General features: G+C 43.0%; 1 protein-coding gene across 3 annotated transcripts in view; it reads left to right on the top strand.

Moving 5' to 3' along the window:
* Kcns3 (potassium voltage-gated channel modifier subfamily S member 3) overlaps window positions 1-22,593 on the top strand; it is a 45,099-nt gene that overhangs the window by 5,771 nt on the left and 16,735 nt on the right. The window lies entirely within an intron of this gene.

Here is a 22,593-nt window from a genome sequence, read left to right as displayed (position 1 = left end):
ACTGTCGGCAGCATATCTACTAGATGCTCGTCAAAGCTAATGATTAATGAATGCAGTCAGATATTTGGTCTACAAGAATTTGAGCACCTGCCTGGTGACATATACTATGTTAGGAGCTGGGTCTACTGTGGTAAGGGTGACAGATACTGAAGAGAGAAGATGTGTGTGTGTGTGTGTGTGTGTGTGTGTGTGTGTGTGTGTGTATGTGTGTGTGTGAGTGTATGTATGTGTAGCTGATTTAATGAGGCTAACACACAATGGATTGCAATTTGATATCAGTTTGAATGTTATTCTTATTCAAAATTCCCATGGAAATACTGGAAATACTGTTTGACTAAATACCTGGGCACCCAGTAACCCAGCCAAATTGATACACAGAATTAAACTAACCATTAGATCAGGGTTAGCAAAGTATGCTGACCGGAAGGTCAATAATGAATGCCACCATTATCGTCTTAGGGTTTGCATTGCTGTGAAGAGACACCATGACCAAGGCAACTCTCATTTTTTAAAAAAAATTTTTTTTTATTATTTTTATCCTTTAATTATTTTTTTATAGTCCAGTCATTCTCTCCCTCCCCACCTCATTCTGCCCTTCAACAGTTCCTCATCCCATTCACCCCTCCCATCTCCAAGAGGATATCCCCACACCTCCACCCCATGAGACCTCTCCACTCCCTGGGGCCTCAAGTCTCTCAAGGGTTAGGTGTGTTTTCTTTCACTGAGGCCAGACCAGGCAGTCCTCTGCTGTATATGTGTCCCAAGGCAACTCTTATAAAGGGCAACATTAAATTGGGGCTGGTTTGTACTTTCAGAGATTGAGCAACATGGCAGGAAGCATGGAAGCATGCAGGAAGACATGACGCCAGAGGGGCTGAGAGCTCTACATGTTGATCCAATGCCAGCCAGAAGGAGGCTATCTTCCAGGCAGCTAGGAGGAGGGTCTCAAAGCCCACCCCCACAGTGATATACTTTCTCCAGCAAAGCCACACCTACTCCAACAAGGCCACACCCAATAGTGCTACTCCCTTGTCCAAGCATATGCAATCCACCATAGTTATGCTGTTGTTCCTTTTATTTCTTGGATATTTTCTTTATTTACATTTCAAATGTTTCCCCCTTTCCAGGTCTCCACTTCAGAAATCACCTATTCCATTCCCTCCACCACCACCACTACCACTCTGCCTCTATGATGATGTTCCCTCCCTCACCCACCCACTCCCATTCTCCTGCCCTGGCATTCCCCTACACTGGGGCATTGAACACCCCCAGGCTCAAGGGCCTCTCCTCTCACAAGGCCATCTTCTGCCACATATGTGGCCGGTGTCATGGGTTGCACCATGTGTATTCTTCGGTTGGTGGTCCAGTCCCTGGGAGCTCCAGAGGGTCTGGCATGTTGACACTGTTGCTCCCTCAATAGGGCTGCAGACTCCCTCAGCTCCTTCAGTCTCTTCTCCATCTCTTCCATTGGGAACTCAGGAACACTGTCTAATTGTTAACTGTGAGCTTCCTCCTCTGTATTTCTCAGACTCTGGCAGAGCCTCTCAGGAGACAGCCATATCAAGTGTCTATCAGAAAGCACTTCCCAGCATCCACAGTAACATCCGGGTTTGATGGGTGTATATGGAATAGATCTCCAGGTGGGGCAGTCTCTGATGGCTTTTTCTTCAGTCTTTGGAGTTCTTTTCAGACTACACACTTTGTCTCCCTATTTCCTCCTTTAAGCATTTTGTTTACCCTTCTACGAAGCACTGAAACATCCACATTTTGGTCTTCCTTCTTCTTAGACTTCATATGGTCTGTGAATTGAATCTTGGGTATTCCAAACTTTTGGGTTAATAACCACTTATCAGTGAGTACATACCGTGTTTGTTCCTCTGTGACTGAGTCATCTCATTCAGGATGATATTGTCAAGTTCCATCCATTTGCCTGCGAATTTCATGAAGTCATTGTTTTTAATAGCTGAGGAGTATTCCGTTGTGTAAATGTACCACATTTTCTGTATCCATTCCTCTGTTGAGGGACATCTGGGTTGCTTCCAGCTTCTGGCTATTGTAAATATGGCTGCTTTGAACATAGTGGAACATATGTCCTTATTACATGTTGGAGCATCTTCTGGGTATGTGCCTAGGAGTGGTATAGCTGGGTCCTCAGGTAGTACTATGTCCGATTTTCTGAGGAACTGCCACACTGATTTCCAGAGTGGTTGTACCAGCTTGCAATCCCACCAGCAATGGAGGAGTGTTCCTCTTTGTTCACATCCTCACCAGCATCTGGCCATACCCAATAGTACCACTCCCTGGACCAAGCATACTCAATCCACAACAATTATGCTGTTGTTCCTTAAAGAAGGAATTCTCAGTGATTTAGTCAAAACTATAGGTAGTAAGACTGCGTTAGGACCATAGACTTGAAATTGATTCACCAAATCATGTAATCCATTTGCTGTGTTATGATTCTCTTCCCTCTCCCCTCTTCCCTCCCCCCTCTTTCTCGTCATCAACAGGGTCTCTCTATATAGCTATGGCTGCCCTGGAATTCCACACATAAACCAGGCTGGCCTCAAACTCAAAGAGATACACCCTCCTCCATCTCCCGAGGGCTGGGATTAACATGAGCCACCATGCCCAGTGGGTTAAGACTCTTTTTGGTTAAGAAGACTTAAATTCTGGCAAGTTGCATTTTTCAGATATTTGGCAGTCAGCAGTCTGGGTCCAGGAGCTTGGATTTGCTTACATCTCTTTACTTTTCTTCTGCTACAAAGAAGTCTGGCTTTCTTTAACTCCGATTCCTGTGCCAAGGTAAATGTAAAAGTATCTCCTATGATTTATTTGAGGTAAAAGTTATAATTGGCAAAAAAGATGGGCGACTTTGTGGTTAAAGGCTGTGGTTTGTGCATTTAGCCTGAGAGGATGCTTGGGTTCTGGCAAGGGTGTTTCCACATTCTAGTCTTTGAAGTCAATAAATAACACGCACTAGGCAGTGGTTGCCTCGTGGGTTTTTATGATGCCTATTTTATAAGTGTGGGGATTTCATGAGACCACTGAAGAGGACATTTCATTCTAAGGGGTGGAAAGGAATTTGTTAAAGAAGGGTTGGAGCGAGAGGATCCCAAGCTGAGGATTGAGTGCCAAGTATTGGGAGAAAGTTGAAGGAGAATGTTTGGGAAGAACCTGAGTGTGGGGCAGGATCTAGATCTTGCTGTGGCTTTGAAGCCAAGTTCAAGATGTTATGACTAATTCAAAGGGCAGTGAGAAGACGTGAATGACTTTGTAGTCGGGACTCTGACTACCTTGGTGATTTGATTTTATCTGGGTAGTCAACAGCTATGAGACTGTGTTCTGGGGTTGAACCTTTTTGCTTTCAAAATTTATGTTTTCTATGTGTCACATAAAACAGTATAAATTTATCATATTATCTATCTATCCATCTATCTATCTATCTATCTATCTATCTATCTATCTATCTATCTATCTATCTATCTAATTTTCTGACATCTAGCTAGTAGCTACCCATCCATCCATCCATCCATCCATCCATTTGACACCTATCTAGCATGTATCTACCAACCTATCTATCTCTATGAATTTATGTATGTATATGTATGTATGTATTTATCTATGCATCTACCTATGCATGTATGTATGTATGTATCTACCAATCTATCTATCTCTATGTATTTATGTATGTATATATTTATCTATGTATCTACATATGTATGTATGTATCTACCAATCTATCTATGTATTTATGTATGTATATATTTATGTATGTATGTATGTATATATGTATGTATGTATCTATCTATCTACAAATTTATCTCTATGTATTTATGTATGTATATATTTATGTATGTATGTATGTATGTATGTATGTATCTATCTATCTATCTATCTATCTATCTATCTATCTATCTATCTATTATCCCTTATCTATCTTCCATCTCTACCAATCAGTAGTATATCTATTTTTATCATCTTCAATTATCTATCTATATCATCCATCCATCTATCCTTCTAACCATCCATGTCTATTAGTTTATCCTTGGTCTTTGTCAAAACTAAAAAAACCCCAATATCTGCAATCCTTTCATCATCTCCTCAAATCCTTTTATCCATTGTCACCATCTTTTGAAACTTATAGTCTAGTATAGAATCTATGCAAATGATCTTTAACAATCTAAGAATAGTTGCTGGACTAGATTACTGTGTTTTGTTGTTGGGAGGGAGTGTCTTGAGATGGGAAATATGGTAAGTCTGATGAGACTTCCTTTCTAAGCCTTGAGAATTTTAATCCTTGAGCAGACTCATCAGCATCTTATGGAGATTTGAGAGTGAATGTCAGTGTGCTATGCATTTTTTTTGGTGAGCAACTGAGTTTCTCCCAGCTCTTCTAGACGTACCTTCTGTAAGGTGTTATACAGGTTGCCTCATCTTATGGAAGTTAGTACTTTCGTATGGAATGATAGAGTGAAAGGCACGGACTGCACAGCCGCATTATATGGCCCTAAATAGTAACGGAGCCACTGCTCTTATCAAGAGTTTTTATCAACAGAGGTAAGAGCTCTGGAATACATTTTTAGCCTTCATTAGCCTTGTTGGAACATCTCAGAATCCGTTTTTATGCAGGCATTAGATCACTGGGCCCAGCTTCAGTTCAGCTGGGACTCCGTACTCTGTGGTGTAGAAAAGAGGAAATAAGATGGTGCATTGGTTACATTTTTTTCCTGCTGTGCTATATAGAATATCATGAATAAGAGCAGCTTACAGAAGGCAGAGTTTGTTTGGTTTATGGCTCCAGAGGAACAGTACATAAGAGTGGGGGAGCATGGCTGTAAGCAGACAGAGCCAGAAGCTAACAGATCACACTTTCAGCCATAAATGTGATGCAAAGAGAGTGAACAGGAAGTGGGAGGAGACTGAAATCTTCACGTGCACACACACACATGCACACCCACACGCACGCGTGCATGCGCACATCAGTAATGTGGTTCCTTTAGCAAAGCTGTACAACCTCTCTAAAGAGTGCCACCAACTGTGTACCAAATGTTCAAATATCTGAGCCTATGGGAGACAGTTCTCATTGAAACCACCTTAAGAGGACCACATATTCATGCTGCAGACCCCTGCACACAATCACAAATCTTGGAGACAACAGTGCTCATGGGTGTTGACCGCCTAGCTGATTTGACACAAGTAGACAACCTCAACGAGTACTGCACTATTTTATCCAAATGGGTGAGTGTTGAGCGGTTGTGAATTTCCCTACTACTTTAAGTAGGAAGCTCCTGGATGTGAGCCTTCGGGCAAATCAGGTTAAGAAAGCCACTGCATTTTACTCTGGGGCACCTGGGGTTTTGTGTTTTCAGTGTGAGTTCCTGTTTACTGTGCGGTAAAGATTTTCTTGCAGTATGGTAGGATGGGAGGGAAGCGAGCACCTGCCTACGGGTACTGGGCAAAACTGGCTTCTGCAGCTTAGCCCTTGAGACACCAACATCCCTGTTGGCTGGTGATCACAGTGCTCTTTGGCTTTATGTTGCCTCCTAACTCTCTCTTCCATTCTGTTCTTCCTTGTATCAAGAACTGAGAACTCCAGAGAGAGGTAGATGCGTGTAGAAACTGAGTTGGATAAGAGGAGGTATGAGAATTAATTTTAATAAGTCAAATTAAAAGCATTTTAAAACTTACATTACCTGGGGATCTCATTATTTTATATTTTTTTCATATTCATAAAGTGTAATGTTAATCATAGCAGACTGGGCAAAGCATTGAAAACATCCCTCCAGGATGACTCCCAGCACCTGGATGTGGATGTTTTGAAGCACGAACACATCTCCCACCCTTTTCTTTTTATATAATGGCCTGGATACTACACAAGCCAGAGTATTACTTTTATTATATCTTTTAAGAAGTTAAGGAAAACTTGTTTTTCAGTGCACGGAGTAGTCACTGTGGCAACATGCTATAGCAAAAGACACTTGGCCCTCCGGGAATTTTGTTGTAAATATACTGAAGATTTATGGTTTGCCAAATGAGCTCTGTTTAGCACCAATAAACATTTTCCTGAAGCCCTCTGGAAATGCCATAACATGCCAGGGCTCAGACTGGGTGCAGAGAAGCAAGAACTACTATGGCTTATGTTTATCTCTCAAATAAGCCTTGGAATCATAATTGTGGTGGTATTGAGAGCATGGAGAATCTGACTGAAATTCACATGTTGGGGGAATTTGGAGGTATGGGGCTCTTTGGATTAGATGACATTCTGTGGATGGAACCCCTGCATTGGCATTGGTGGCTTTGTAAGGAGAGAAAGAGAGCCATAGCCTTGCGTGATTACTCTGCCTCACTACGTGTGGCTCCTGCTGGTTAGCATGTACCCAAAAGGTCTACATCAGATGCTGCATCATGCTCTTGGACTTCCCAGACTCGAGAACTACGAGCTAAAGGAACTTTATAAATTCTTTATAAGTTACTCAGTCTCAGTGTTTTGATAGCAGCAGAAAGTTAATTGAACCCAATTATGACTTTTCATTTTTATTTTTACTTAATTCACTTTATATCCTGCTCATTGCCCCCCTCCTGGCCACCCCTTCCTACAGTCCTTCCCCCTTCTCTTCTGAGAGGGTGTAGGGCCCCCTGGGTTTTCCCCCACCCTGGCACATCAAATCACTTCTCAGCACACTCGATGCAGCCCCCAGGAAAGGTGGTGTGGTGGGAGAGATTCCTCCCTGGGGGCACCCTCTCTCTACTTGAGCAGGGCAAACCCCCTTAAAACTTTATTGGTTCTTTGTGAATTTTATACCATGCACCCCATTTCCATTCATCTCCATTTCCTCCCTTACCTGCCCTCCACTCTTGCAACCTCCCCACCTAAGAGAGAGAGAGAGAAAAAAATCTCATTGTGGAAGCTGTAGTGTGTCACAGTGTGTCCAACCTTATATGCTTTCGTACGCAAGTCTTTCTTTGCAGATGTTTATTGCAATGACTCCTTGGTCTGTCATGAGGCCTCTGGCCTTCCTTTTAAAACTTAATTTTATTATATTTTGGGGGAGTGTATGCAAGTGTGTTGTGTATGCGTGTGTGTGGGCCTACAGATTGAAGACAGATGTCTTTCTCAATTGTTTTCCACCTCTTATTTTGAAACAGGGCCTCTCACCCTAGACCCTAGAGCTGACTGAGGTGCATGCTGCCATGCTCAGCTTTTATACGGGTGTTGGGATCTGAATACTGGTTCTTACGCTTGTGAGAGAGATGCTTCCACCCCCACTGCTTTTTTCAAAAGAAGAAGCAGAACATTAATTTAGTCATATTTCCACCAGATAGACTTCTCCCACTTGTCTGAATCAGATATTGATATCATGGCACACCAGAATATTGCTGGGTCCTACAAACACAGATTTGTAGGGGTACATGTTCAGCATTGCGTCTGTATGCAGGAAGGGAACAGGAAACACAATGCAAGTCCTGGGAAGTGGTGACGTTTCAGCTGGTATCCTTTTATTAGTTTGGTTTTAAAATTTGGTGTCTAATTTGCCTGCCTGCATGTCTATGCACCACTTGCATGCCAGGGGAGGATGTCAGATTCACTGAACCCGGAGTTATAGATGGTTATGAACTACTTTGTAGGTGCTGGGAGTCAAATTTAAGTCCTCTGAAAAAGCAGCCGGCCACTTTCTAACATTGTTGAGCCATCTCTCCAGCCCCTTCAGCCTGATTTCCTAAAGACAGAACATTACATAGAAACAAGATAAACATTAGGAAGAACTGGTTCAACAATTTGGAACCAGTGGGAGAAATCCTGGTATGGCTGGGAGAGATTAATGGTCTATTGGGGCTGCAACAGGGAGGCAGGAAGTAACCTGGTGGATGCTGAAGCCAGATGAGCAGGAAGTAGTGTTATTGCTTGATGGACAATGAGTTTGGGCTCTTCCCTGATGGTGCTGGCCTACTTTTGAAGATGTACTTAGGATACAGAAAAGTCCTCGTGGCTATATGTCAAGAGGATATGGACAGTATTGAAAACACGAAGACATCATTTGCTCATGTACTGCTGTGATTCGAGAGGCATTAGAAAAGGGCACCTCTTCCTTTATGTCTGAAATGACATAAACACACACACACACACACACACACACACACACACACACACACACACACACACACACCCCAGAGGATTCTTGGAGAGGGTTGAGTGGAAATTTTGGCTGCATAGCTGCTTCCTCTTGACCAAGTTTCTTGATATGTTCCGGATTGGATGTTATCTGGTTAAAATGCAACAACTAAGGATGTCCTGGAAGTTCCTGCCGCCAGCTTCCTGTTTGTGCTTCAGTCCAGGCACTGGATGGGTAGGTGCAATGGCCTTAGCTAGTTACATGCTCTATCAACTGAGTGACTTCCAGTTTTTTTTCAGGAGGGCTCCTTCTTATTCTCACCTTCTTTGATTCTAGAAACATCCCACAACCTTTTGGGAAAAAGGAAATCGTGTTTGTGTCGGTTCATTACAACAAGCTCCTGTTACATATGTCCAAAGATCCTCAAGGGGTGTGAGAGATGTCCAAGGTCTATTTCACACCATTTTAAAGGCTCGTTTTATAGTTTTCCCCACTGAGTTGAAATGGGAGCAGGAGGAACCTCAAGCTCATTATTTGCAGAAATGCAGTCAGGGATGCCTGGGATGTACAGAGAAAATGAGGTCTCCAAGGATTAACCCTGCTGTTCCCCAGGCTCAGTCCGCAGGGACTTCTCCTGTGTTCCTGGAGCCTTTCAGATTAGCATGAGATAAGTGGGGGGAACTCTTATGTTGTTAGAACTCCCAGTTGTTAGTTAGATGATTCTCAGGGTTCTTGTAGAATTTAGGGATAAAAATAATAAAAATAAATGCAAGACTTATAACACACTAGACAGTGGTATATGTTAACCTATTGAGTCATGATTGATTGTAGGTACTATTACTTTATAGTCACTTTTTGTCTATCACCCATCAATAGCCATCTGTATCTTTGTTAGAATGTTTTTGTCATTGATATATTATCTGTGCACCTATATACGTATTTATGTTTCTATCATGATTAATATTGTCAACTTATCAAGATTTAGGCCAGTGGCTCTCTACCTTCCTAATGCTGTGACCCTTTAATACCATTCCTCATGTTATGGTGACCCCCCCAACCACTAAATTATTTTTGTTGCTACTTTATAGCTATAGTTTTGCTACTGTTATGAATTATAATGTAAATATCTATGTTTTCGTTCTGTTTTTAGTAATGTCTTAGTCAGGGTTTCTATTCCTGGACAAAACATCATGACCAAGAAGCAGGTTGGGGAGGAAAGGGTTTATTCAGCTTACACTTCCACACTGCTGTTCATCACCAAGGAAGTCAGGACTGGAACTCAAGCAGGTCAGGAATCAGGAGCTGATGCAGAGGCCATGGAGGGATGTTCNTTACTGGCTTGCTTCCCCTGGTTTGCTCAGCCTGCTCTCTTATAGAATCCAAGACTACCAGCCCAGAGATGGTCCCACCCACAAGGGGCCTCTCCCCCTTGATCACTAATTGAGAAAATGCCCCACAGCTGGATCTCATGGGGGCATTTCCCCAACTAAAGCTCCTCTCTCTGTGATAACTCCAGCTGTGTTAAGTTGACATAAAACTGGCCAGTACAAGTAATTTACTTTTATTTTATATGTATTGGTATTTTGACTTCATATATGTTTGTGTGTACCAGATCTTGGAGTTACAGACAGTTGTAAGATGCCGTGCGTGTGCTAGGAATTGAACCCAGGTCTTCTGGAAGAGCATTCAGTGCTCTTAACCACCAAGCCATCTCTCCAGCCTCAGTATCTGTGTTTTCTGAAGGTCTTAGGTGACCCCTGTGAAGGGGTTGTTCAACACCCCCCCAAAGGTTGAGAACCACTGATCTAGGAGACAAGCCTCTGGGAAGGACTGTAAAGGATCACCTAGATTAGGTTAATTCAGGTGGCAAGACCCACTTTAATTCTTAACCATTGAGTGGGCTGGCATCTTGAACTGAATAAAAAGGAGGAAGGGAGCTGGGCACCAGCATCCATCACCCCCTGCTTTCTGCCTGGGGAACTCAGTTTGCTGTCTCACACACATGCCACCATATCTTCCCCAACCACGAAGAATTTCTCTTCAAACTGTAAAGCAAAATAAACCTTTCTTTCCTTAAGTTGCTTTGGTCAGGTAACTTATTGCAGCCATGAAATAAGTAATGAACATTACATCTGTCTACAGAATATCTGTCCGTCTGTCTTCCGCCTGCCTGCCTATCTATCTATCTATCTATCTATCTATCTATCTATCTATCTATCTATCTATCTATCTATCTATCTACCTGTCTGTCTATCTATCTATCTATCTATCTATCTATCTATCTATCTATCTATCTATCTATCTATCTATCTAATCTTTGCTTTGTCTAACATTGATCATCTACCAGCCATCTGCATGTCTCTCTGTCTATTTATCTCTCTATAAAAATAACTCATACTGCTAGAAAGCAGCAGATTGAGATTAACATGCCAGCAGACTGGTTTTAAGGCCTTGATCCTATAACTTTGAGTCAAATTCCTACCTTTTCTGGTTGGGGATGTTTTTACTCCTCTGTAGTTCTGGTTTCCTCATTTGCGACTGGGAATGACAATGATAACATTTATCTTGCGTAATGCAACATTCAGCAAAGTAATTTATGCAGTGCTTGGCACAAACTAAGCAATGTATAGATAGGCTTTAAAGAAAAACTGTTCAGTGACAGATTCTGTTAGAAGGCTACCTGCACTCCTTTATTAAGATTTCTGGTACTTTGTAGACCTTTTGTCACTTCTCACACAAACAGTTGTGTGGTGATGAAAAGGCCCGTGGATTATTCCCTTACTCATTCAGGGAGATAAAGTTGGTTTGTTTTAGGGACAAGATCCGTATACAGACAAGCCATCGACAGAAGAGGCAGAATGGTGTCTCCTTGCACTCCTTTTCTTGAGCCTTGGCTTTTGTAGGCTCTGGTCTCACTCTGCTCTGTACCCAACCACATATGTGCATATGTATGTGTGCATGCTCATTGGTATGGGTTCACAGTTGTAAGTGGGTGCATGTGCACGTGTGTGGCGTTTAGCGATCACCTTTGAGTGTCGTTCCTCAGGCACTGTCTACCTTGGTCTGGGATTCACCAAGCTGTGTTAGGCTGGCTGACAGGCCCCTGCATTCACTTGTTTCCAACTCCACAGTGCTGAGGAACAAGCACACACTGCCATCACTACCACAATGCCTAGAATTTCGACATGGGTTCTGGGAAACAGTTTTGGATCCTAATGTTTATATGGTAAACAGTTTACTGAGTGATGCTTTCTATACCAGGTCCTGTACTCAACCATTTTGAACTTCTCTTTTCTTGTCCATCAGTGGTGAACCATGAGTATGCCTGCCTCTCTGGATTGGTCTGGGAATTCAAAGGGTCATTAACTCATTCATACATTCGTGATTTATTATTAAGCATCAACGATTCAATAACTAAGGAAAAATGAGACCCCTTGCCTTTGAGGACCTTCCAATGCAGGTGGCAACAGTAAACAGATAACTCTGTTACAGAGAGTAAGTTAAATACTCTGTCCAGGCAGACACAGGGGCTGGTGATTGCAGGGGTGAAGTAGACATGGGTTAGGGGTAGGGGGTAACCTACCTTCAGGGAGAGCAGGGCGCAGCGGAGTCTCGTAGGGCACCCTGAGTAGATGAAGCAGGTGTGCAGACCCCTGTGATTTGGGGCTTGGGAACTTTTGGCAAATTTTAAGGCATTCTTCATCAAGTCCCAGTTGGGTTGTGGTAGTTGAGGATGGTGGTTGAGAGAACTCTATCTCCTTGTCCACCTCCCTAGGTGTTCTACACAAGACATGCTTGGTATTCAGTGTTGTAGTTAGGGTCTCTAGTACAGAGAACACACACCATGAACACAGCAACTCATATAAAAGAAAACATTTGTTTGAGGATGCCTTACAGTTTCAGAGATTCCATTGTGGCAGGAAGCATGGCAATGTGCAGGCTGACATGGTGTGGAAAAGGAGCCGAGAGTCCTATATCTTGATCCACAGGCAGCAGAAGGACACAGTGTGTGCCACACTGCGTATAGCTTGAGCATATATAAACTCAAAGCCACCCCACTTACACTTCCTTCAACAAGGCCGCACCTACTCCAAAAAGGCCATACCTCCTAATAATGCCAGTCCCTATGAGCCAGGCATTCAAACATGAGTCTATGAGGCAATTCCTATTCTAACCTCCACATTCAGTGTCTGTACTTTAAGAATCAGGAAACAGAGGCTGAGATAGCTCCATTAGCTTTTCTAATACCACTTACTGGATCTAGTGTTTATCCTGAATGCTTGAAGAGCCTCCTGTGTGTGTAGTGTAACAAAATCCAACTCTAGTAAGGAGTGAAGACAGGCAGAAGGCAGTCAGAGAATACTGTGGCCAACCAAAGGAAACACACAGCATTTCCGAAGGAAAAAGAAAGGATTCATGGAACATGGTTGAGAGGTTATTGTTGGCACTGGCTTGGTGTCAGTGGTATGGGGAGTGAGGAGAAGATCTGTGTCTGGCTGGCATGGTTTCTGGATGTCTAACTTGAGATTCAGGTGTACTTAGAGTAGAGAACAAATGGAACATTGGGATGTGTTTAGGGTGTCAGTGGATTATTCAAATGGAGAAATCCAGTAGGGGCAGTTGTAGGGGCCCAGAATGTGGTGTGTGTGTGTGTGTGTGTGTGTGTGTGTGTGTCTACATTCTGTTTTTAGATTGGGTTAGGGAGAAGAACAGGGGTACAAAAGGGTAACTGCGAATGACTAAGCTGTCGAGAAGACGATGTGGTAACTTGGAGGTTGTCTCCAGGTCATGAATGTCATTGGTTTGGATCACAATCTTAAAACCATGAATAACAATAGTTTCCAATGTTTTAAAAAAAGTTACAAAAAGACTTGTGAGTGTTTCTGATAAATTGGCTGATGTAGCCTTCTGAGACCCAAGGGTGAGAGGCTGTAGTGAGCTCAGCTTTTTGGATAAGCTAGCATGCCTTTGCTTCTCATAGTGGGCCAGGATGTCTCCTACTTTCACTGTGGGCATCATCCTGGTCCCCGAAGGTATTTAATTTAAAACCTGAGCAGAGGAAGTGGGATTTCCTATGGACTTACACATGTTGTCAGAGATGTGGGAGGAACAGTAAAGGGTGGCATTAGTGGTAGGGAATGGCAGCGTCTAGGGAGATCCAGAGTAAGAAATGCCAGTATCTGGGAAACCATATGCAGACTGGGAAGCATCTTTGGGGTTTGCCACTTGGAGCTGCCCTTGGCAAAACCACAGGCAGTGTGGTAGAAGAGGAGCCAAGGAAGGGGGAAGGGTGTGGAAGCTAACATCAGAGCTGTGTTTGGGAGCTCGGGGCACGGCTTAGCTCGTAAAGTGTTTGCTGAGCAAGCAAGAGAACAGGAGTTCAAACTCCAGAACCCATGTATAAAATAAATGGGCATGGTGGTGCACACTAGTAATTCCAGCCTTGGGGAGGTGGAGATGGGCAGATTCTTAGACTTACTAGCCAGCAGGCCTAGCTGAATTGTTCAGTTCCTTGTTTAATACAAGACGCTGTAACAAAAAATAAGATGGATGGTAACTGAAGAAGATACCTGTTTTACTTAGAGTTTTACTGCTGTGAACAGACACCATGACCAAGGCAACTCTTATAAGAATACCATTTAGTTGGGCCTGGCTTACAGGTTCCGAGGTTCAGTCCATTATCATCAAGGAACATGGCAGCATCCAGTCAGTCATGGTACAGGAAGAGCGGAGAGTTCTACATCTTCATCTGAAAGCTGCTAGCAGAATACTGACGAAGGGGCAGCTAGGATAAGGGTCTCAAAGACCACACCCACAGTGCCACACCTACTCCAAAAAGGCCACACCTACTCAAACAGGGCCACACCTTCTCATAGTGCCACTCCCTGGGTCAAGCATATACAAACCATCGAAATCCTCAATCCAAGGTTAACTTCTTACCATATATCTTTATCTGTATCTGGTAAATATACATAAAATATGTGTTTAAGTAAATGTACATGTATGTATATACACATATATGTGTACATATGTATATATACACATAATAAATACATGTGTACATATATGTGTGTATACATATGTACACACACAGTCGTATTGCAGTGAAGAATTCAGGGAGGTTTTAGTGTGCTTTTGTGTGTGTGTGTGTGTGTGTGTGTGTGTGTGTGTATGTATGTGTGAATGTGTGATTCATATCTGAAAGGCTTGAGAACATCTTCATCAAGAGGTTTGGGATTGATGTCATTTAGTGCTTTACTTGTCCTTAACTTACATTTTTTGCAGTTGTGGTAGTACAGAGGACTGAATCCAGGTCCTTGTGCTTGCGTGCTAGGCCAGCATTCCACCACTGAGCCACTCCCTCAGCCCTTGACTGTGTTTGTAGGAAGTGGGCGGAGTCCAGTCTCAGCAAGCTTTAGTGGATTGTTCCAAAAGAAGCAGTAGTTGTTATTAAACTAACCCTTTCTGGCAACAGAATGGGACGAGGCGCTTTTGTGTTCCTGTGATGCTGGCTCCCCTGTGTCAGCTCTTCCCTTGGCAATATTAGTTTTCTGTGGTTAGCTTTCAAATGCTCTCTTATATTTTCATCATCTGTGGGTTATATGCAGTCCTGGCCATGCGGTGATTTATTATCCATGGCACAAATCCAAGCATGCTCATTTCCATTTATCATGAGCCAGGTTGCTTCTGTGTGATGATTGTATCAAACAGTTCCATCGCGACTAAGAAATGCCCAGGGTGTTTTATTGGTCTTATTGCCTATTACTGAGTTTTCATTACTGGTTTGTATTTTTTATAATACACTTGATTCAGTGATGTTTGTGTGTATGTGTGGTGTCTATGTACGTATAAGCATGTTTTACAGGTGAACTGTCTTTTATTTTTATTTTTTTTACTTGAAGTGGTGATCATAATTTCACAAGCACATTGATGCTGATTGTCCCCCTTATCTCATGTAATGTAATGGGCAAGGGTGCTTTAATGTGGAATGGCAGTAGCTCATGGCTAAGCTGTGTGAAAAGTGCAAGGCAATAAAAAAGTTTGTCAGTTGAATCTGCAAATAATTTTAAGATCCTATTATGTGACAGATGAGTTGGAAACACTTGTAGAATTGTATGTATGGTAGAGTGCAAATTCTAATAAGATAAAGAAATAGAAAATGTATATCTATACATATATAGGATATAAATATATCCTATATTTAATTTTGTGTATATATATATATATATATATATATATATATATATATATATCCTTATAGGATGTCCTATATCTAATTTTGATTCTAAGTAGGATATAAATATATCATATATTTGAACCTTGATGTGACCCTTTGCAACTTACCCTGTGATTAGAACACCAATCTGCTACTGCAAAGGCCTCGAGGCAGCCCACACCTCCTTGGCAGGGATAAGGATGATCAGGAAAAGCCTTGTGAGTAAAAGCCTGAGGAGCTAAGAGCAAACAAAAAGAAGAGCAGAGGGAACTTTGATTTTGGTTCTAAGATGGAAGGCATCGGAGACTGACACAATAGCAGTCAGATGTGACTTACCAATCAGACTCCAGAAAGTCACAACCTCTTTTTTTTTGGGGGGGGGGGTTCCAGAGGTCCTTGTGGAGATCAAGGACGTTATAGGCCATTTTTCAGAACAGTTTATATATATATATATATTCTCTCAGCTACTTTGACTGCAGTTTCCCTTTCTCCCATCCTTCTCCCTTCATTTCCCTCTCAAAGGACATCAAAGAAGTCAGAGAAGAGCAGGCCTTCCAGGGACACCAACCAAACCCAGAACATAACGTTGTAGCATAAGAAGCTACAAGAAGACCAGGCACAGAGCATCACATCAAGGCTGGAAAGGCAGCAACCCGGTAGAAGGAAAAGGGACCCACGGTAGGGAAAAGAGTCAGGGACAGCTCCTGCCCCACTGTCAAAACAATGTTTTTAAATACAAACCTAAATACAAAACAAAAAAAGCCACAGGATAGAAAGGACTCCTACCATCTTGAAATGCATTTATCAAAATACTAAAACCAACGTGTGATTCAGCAATTTATGCACTCCTTTATTAAATCATTAAAGAAGACTTAGGAGTAGGTATGTGATTACTGTGAAATCAAAGCAGCTGTGAGTCTAAGAGGCATTTTGGGGTCCCTGCAGCATCTCTTACTGGGGCCAGGGATTATCCAGGCCTTTTGTTGTGGTTATTGGTCTTACTACCCCCAGCCTGCTTTTATGGAATGAATCAGTATCAGGTGGAGTTAAGGAGAGTCAAGCTATATCCCTGCTAAGATTCTTCTGCGGTGCCCTGGGCTGCCTTTTGTGGAGAGAGGGGGACTATGGAAAGAGGGATGAGTTAATGAAACTATTTCATTTTTCTGTTCTTGCTTGCATTTTTTTATGGTTTTCTTAGAATTCGCTGTTGGCCATCTGAGACCCCACGAAATCCTGTGTACTGAGATGCCCAAGGGCACCTTCTATTCTAGACCAATGTCTGGAGTTTTTGCCATTTCTTACTGGTCTCTTATCGGTAGAGATTTTTGGAAGTCTGGAGTATAAGCTACTCCTTTCAGGGGAGTATGGATAGCTATCGGTAAGGCAGATCCCTCTCCCTGGAGCACCCTTCTTCTCAGATCCCCTAAGGGATGACCTGTCCAGGTGGAGTTCTTTTGACATTTTGAGAGGGAAGGGTATGCCAGTGTCTTGAGTTCATAAGTTCTGTCCTGGATGGACTCCATGCTTACCTACTCTTCATACCCAGCAGGTTTGTTCTCTTCTTCTATTTGGCATGAGCTTCCTCCATTTGGAACTGCCTTCCACTCTGTGTCCTTTGCCTGATCACAACCGCTGTGCCTCTCCAAGGTTTGGCTCTAATGCTTCTACTCATATACATCTCTACTCTTATTGCAGGGATTATCCGTCCTCTGAAGTGACCACCTTCTATGGCAGTTCCTTATTTACCTGTGTGCTCTGTAATATATTCCTATAAGTTCTGAGGTCAAGCTCTGTATTGCCTCTCTCTCTCTCTGTCTTCCCAGGTAAGGAAGTGTCCAGTGAATTAAAGCGGCTCACTATTCTCTCAGGACATGGGGGGGGGGAGAGGGGACCCAGATGAAGTCTACCACTGGCTAGTCTGTAAGTTCCCCCGAGGTTATAAATCCCCCTCATGTCTGTCTCTCTTTCCTTCCTGCTCAACTACTGACCCAGGATGTTTGTGCATTTTTTATATTTCCTTGCCAATGTAATTCTTTCCTAAGTATTTTCTAAGAGTTAACACACTTCAAGAAATTTATACAACATTGACAAATTCAAAGTCAAAAGTGAGACTCATGCCAAATTCTATCATCCAGAAAAAATGCACACATCATTTCAGTGTATATTATTACAGTCTTTTTTTCCCACTCTACAATCAGCACAGGCCTATCTTACAAAGCAAGACTATGCCATACAGTATACTGTAATTGTCTTACTTTCCCACTAAGCCTGTTGTCTTAGTGGTTAGGAGCATGACTTTAGGGCACTGCTTGAGTTGAAATCATGAAGCCCTCATAGAGTAGTTGTTGACTCTTGACCTGAGTTTGTAGCTTAATTGGTAGAGTGCTTCTCCAGCAAGCACAGGCCTGGGTTCAATCCCAAGCATGGGATAAGCCTGGTGTGGTGGTACATGTCTGTAACATTAGCCCTCTAGTGCAGACCAGGAGAATCAGAAGCTGGAAGCTACAGAGAATTTTCTTTTCTTTTTTTCTTTTTTTAAAGTAGTTATTATTAGTAACATCATTGTTTACCAGTTTCCCCATCTGTAAGATGAATGCAAAAACTCCATTCATTACTCATAGGCCTTGTTACATCCATCCCTGTAAGGCCAGCATTTGGGAGGCTGAGGTAGGAATATCACAAGTTCAAAGCCAGACTGGAATTCATAGTGGGCTGAAGACCTTCCGAGGTTAGACATTGAGATCCTGTCTCAGGAAATCAAGAAGCTGAAACTCAAAACCAAGACAGGGACATGATAACTGAGCTCAGATATGGACGACCACAGAGCAGGGCCCAGGCCTGACAGGATCCCAGAGGTCACTAGGCTTCACTCAGTGAGTGTATCTGGTGCAGAGGATTCCACTCCATGGCTATCTCCAGGCTATGTAGTGTCTCCTCCTCAATGGGCATTTAGGTGGCTTTTGGCATAAACTTATGAGGAATTAATGATGCCCTGGACACCTTCCTCCACACCTTCCTTTAATGCATTTGTGATTTATTTCCTCCGGATACTACTGGAAATGTGAAAGGTGAGTGAGCCTTCTGGCTACTGTGTGTTTCGGAAACGCTTTCCCACAGGTGGTTTACAGTCTGCTGTTCCCTTTGTGTTAAAGTGTTCTGTATCCTGCAACGCTGCTGGCTTTTTCTTCCTCCCTTCCTCAGTGCTGCAGCACAGTGGGTTGTCATTCATATCACGGAAAGGGAGAGAGATAAGACTAGGATTTAGGCTGTGCACGATCTCAGGCTCCCGATTGGGCTAATTTACCTTCCTGCCTGCAGTAGGAACCTTTTTCTTCAGCCACCCTGGGCAAAGTTGATTACATCAAGGTAAGATAGTTCCTTCCTGGGCCCAGTGGAAAGGTGACAGTCACATGGACTATTGAGAGCCCCGTTAGTACTCAGCAGTGACTTACTGGGGTCAGTGGCTGTGTGATGCTCTTATCTATGTGGGGCACACCTCCCTGGGCAGCTTCTGGCCTCGTTGTCTCTGCTTTGGTGTCATAGATTGTCTTGAGGAGGTGACTCAGCTGTGATGCTGCTGCTCTCTTATCCCACAGGGGGAGGTTGTCTGGAAACATGGAGCTGGAGGAGAGGGAGGTGGTGTTTGGTTACGAATGCCCCAGGCCTTAGGGATCACTGGGGATGCTCTTACATCCACTCAGCACAGAGACTCAAGAGAGAAACAGGACTTGCCAGCATCATTTAGAGACTTCGCTTTAAAAAGCACTAACCAGGCCTCTCATTGAAAACCAGAACATCTATAAATTTATTTTTAATCCTTGAATATATTAGAACCTGAGTAGCTTTCATTTTCCTTCTGGGGCCAATTGAAATAAAAAAAAATTATGTGAATGTAAGGATTTTTTGTATTAAGGTACTTGTTGAAATTTGATAATTTGAAGGAAGAATGTAGTTCAGGGATAATGGTGGCAATCCACTGTCAGCATCGACTGGGAGGTGTATTCTTCTGATGGCTTTGGATTATAGGATATCAGTACAACTCTTCTAGCCCAGTAAATCCAATTATGGAAGCCTGATGGTGATATTTTAATACTATTGGAGCAAAACACTGGATGAAAATTCTCATTAGTTAAGCAGACACAGACAGGATAGGATTTCATCTTCCATTATTATGCCTATAATTGTATTACCTTCAGGTTTTATTAAGAATTGGTGTGTGATTGATGAGTAGCGGCAAGGCTGTGAAACTGACACGCATTTGCATTGTTTCCCTTCAAGACATTCACTGAGGTTCTACAAGGTGAGAACTTTGGTTAGCAGTGGCTATATTCAGCAGGAGCAGTAGGTATTGCAGAAAGCAGGCTCTGTGTTTGAAGCCACATAAATACACATGCATGCTATGTCATCCTAGGAAACACAAGGCGTCTAGACTCTCATGGAGACAAAACGCTATCCTTATATTCAACTCATGAAACATACATTGAGAGCTAACAGGTTAGATTTGCTTTGTGCATGTATGCTATGTGTATGCATGTTCATGTGTGTATGCACATGTATACACATTTGTGTGTGTATGCGTGTGCATATACCTATGTATGAATGCATGATAGAGGGTATAAGTCAATGTTAGATGTTATCCTTAACCACTCTCCAGCTTATTTTTTGAGATTGGCTTTCTCACTGAACGTTTTTGTTGGCTGATTCCATGGCGTGAAGTGCCAGGCCTGATTCTAAAACAGTAAACACTAGAGAACAATTCCTGGGCCCTGACCACAAGGAAGCATTCTTGCATGCCCAGTCGCAAGCAGGGGTTTGAACTTTGACTTCGTTTATAGAGCTCTTGTCTTAGCTGGAGATCATTTTGCTTCTCAAGGAGAACACTTGACAGGGTCTAGGCCTTCTTAATGTGTGTGTGTGTGTGTGTGTGTGTGTGTGCACATATGTCATGGTGTGCTTGTGGTGGTGGTCAGAGGACAACTAGTGGGAATTGGTTTTTTTCCTTCCTGTGGGGTTCCCAGGCCTTAATAACAAACACCTTTAGCTGTTGAGATAACTTGCTGTCTCTGGAGAGATTTCTGATTGCCATAACCTTGTTATTTTGTAAATGGGGCCTATTGATACTAATAAATCTTTTATAATCTATGGGGCGTTCCCAAAAGAAACAGTCATCCTGCCCTATAGAAACAGTGGTACCAAGGTGAAGACATTTACTGTGCAAGTTTCTAAGGTCAAGATTTCTTGAGGGAAGTTGTCTGGATCGGGAGTCTTCTTATAGGTGCCATTTCCCAGGGTCCTTATCACAGACAAAGGCCACTGTGTAACTTCAAAAAACTCATTTTCTGGGATCAGAAACCTGATCAAATTCTGTGGGCTAGTTTTATGTCAACTTGACATAAGCTAGAGTCATCTGAAAGCATACATCCATGAGATTCAGCTGTAGGGCATTGTCTTCATTAGTGACTGATAGAGGAGGACCCAGCTCATCGTGGGTGGTACTATCCCTGCGGTAGCGGTCCTGGGTTCTATATGGAATCAAGATGAGCCAGTCAAGATGAGCAAAAGAGTAAGGAGCACTCCTCCATGGCCTCTGCATCAACTCTTGCTCTATATTCTCATTTTGGAGTTCCTGTCCTTTCTTTGGTGATTATGTAGAAGTATTCCAAATAAACCCTTTGCTCTCCAAGTTGCTCATAGTCACAGTGTTTCATCACATCAATAAAAACCCTAATTAAGACACTGACGTATATCAGAACTCACAGGAAACTGTAAATAAGCCACTTTCCACTTTTTAAAGTTCCATACATTGGCACATCACAAGGGCAGAGCATACATTGGCTCACAGTTCATGTGTTACCTGTTGGCAGGGTACGTGGGTCTCTAGCCACCAGGAAGTGTCCCTTGGAGCCTGGAGTCAGGGCAAGGGAGGTTTCGAGGATGCTTAAGAAGATCCCGGGACAGTTCAACATTTTACTCTGGCCTTGAGATGCTGTGCCGCTGAGGTGGAGTGGGCTGGCTCTCTGGGATAAGATTATTTCATTTACCCAGTGTCGGGATAGGTCCTGGCAGGCATTGTGTCCTTCCCAGTTTCCTCCTCTTCTTCTGCCTCTGGCCAACTGCCTTTCATTATCTGTATTATTTTTCTCTAATTTACTCTTTAATTTTGTTGACTTGAGAGAGAGGAATTGGTTTGGAGAAAATGTGTGAAGCCCCACTGTATGACAGGGATAGTTAGTGTGAAGATGGATGGTGGGATGCTGCACCTAACTGGCAGCTTTCTCCATATGATGGGTGGTGCTGGCACCCTGGTATGATAACACTTCAGAAGACGATCACATGACAGTGATGGGGACATCCAGAATTCCGTGTGGGTACAGAGGACAGTAGCCAGTCTTGCAGTGCCACAGGAGTATTATCTTTGATTTACCAGGCACATGTTTACAGCTTTAGAGGTCACCCTATATCTATGGCGAGGGCCTAGGGAAGCTGTGGCCACTCCTGTGTACAATTTGCCATTCATTTTATTCCTTCAACCCCCTGGCTTCTGTATGTCAGGTGTCTGTATGATGGAAGAGTCTACTGTGCCGTCCATGCCTCACCTTCCCCCCTCAGTAATGGAGGTAGTCATTCTGTACATTTTGAATGCTGAACTCATCAGGAAATATAGCTAGTCTGGAGGAGATAGCAAAGATAATTTAATTACTGGGAAGAGGCATTCTGCAGGAGGAAGCAGGTCTTGAGGGAGCTTGATGGGTTTTTGCCAGGAGTGGGCTGAATCACAAAGTCAGAGACCTTTCAGTGCTAAACCACTCCTGATGATCCCCTTGCTTGAAGAGATCAACCCTGATCACCTTGGTAGGCCCGTATAGAAAGAAGCATTGTGCGGGGTTGTTAAGCAGGGCAGGGACAGCCCTTGGGAAGCCCACATTCCCTCCCCCGAAGTCTGGTGCTTTGGATTCTGTTTTGCCTACTTCCCTCAGTCCTTCCTCAACATTTCCTGAGGATGACTTAAGGAATCTTGACTTCCACAGTAAATAAGATCAGGCAGACCATTTTGAACCTTGGTTCTGGAACTTGTTGGGTGTAGAACTGTGGGCAGACAACATCTTTGGGTCTGTATGTCCCACCTCTAAAATAAGAATAATACTTGTCACATGCACTGCTTAAATGTTAAGGAGATATTTGTAAACATTACACAAATGTGCCTGGAATGGGGGTGGGGGTGGGGCTCAGAAAATGGTAGCTTTCATTTTCTCTTGAGTTATCTAG

This window comes from Mus pahari, chromosome 7 (assembly GCF_900095145.1).
Source record: "Mus pahari chromosome 7, PAHARI_EIJ_v1.1, whole genome shotgun sequence".
In the NCBI taxonomy this organism is placed as follows: Eukaryota; Metazoa; Chordata; class Mammalia; order Rodentia; family Muridae; genus Mus; species Mus pahari.
The sequence above is the reverse complement of the archived record's forward strand: the minus strand, read 5'-3'. Positions and strand labels throughout refer to the sequence as shown.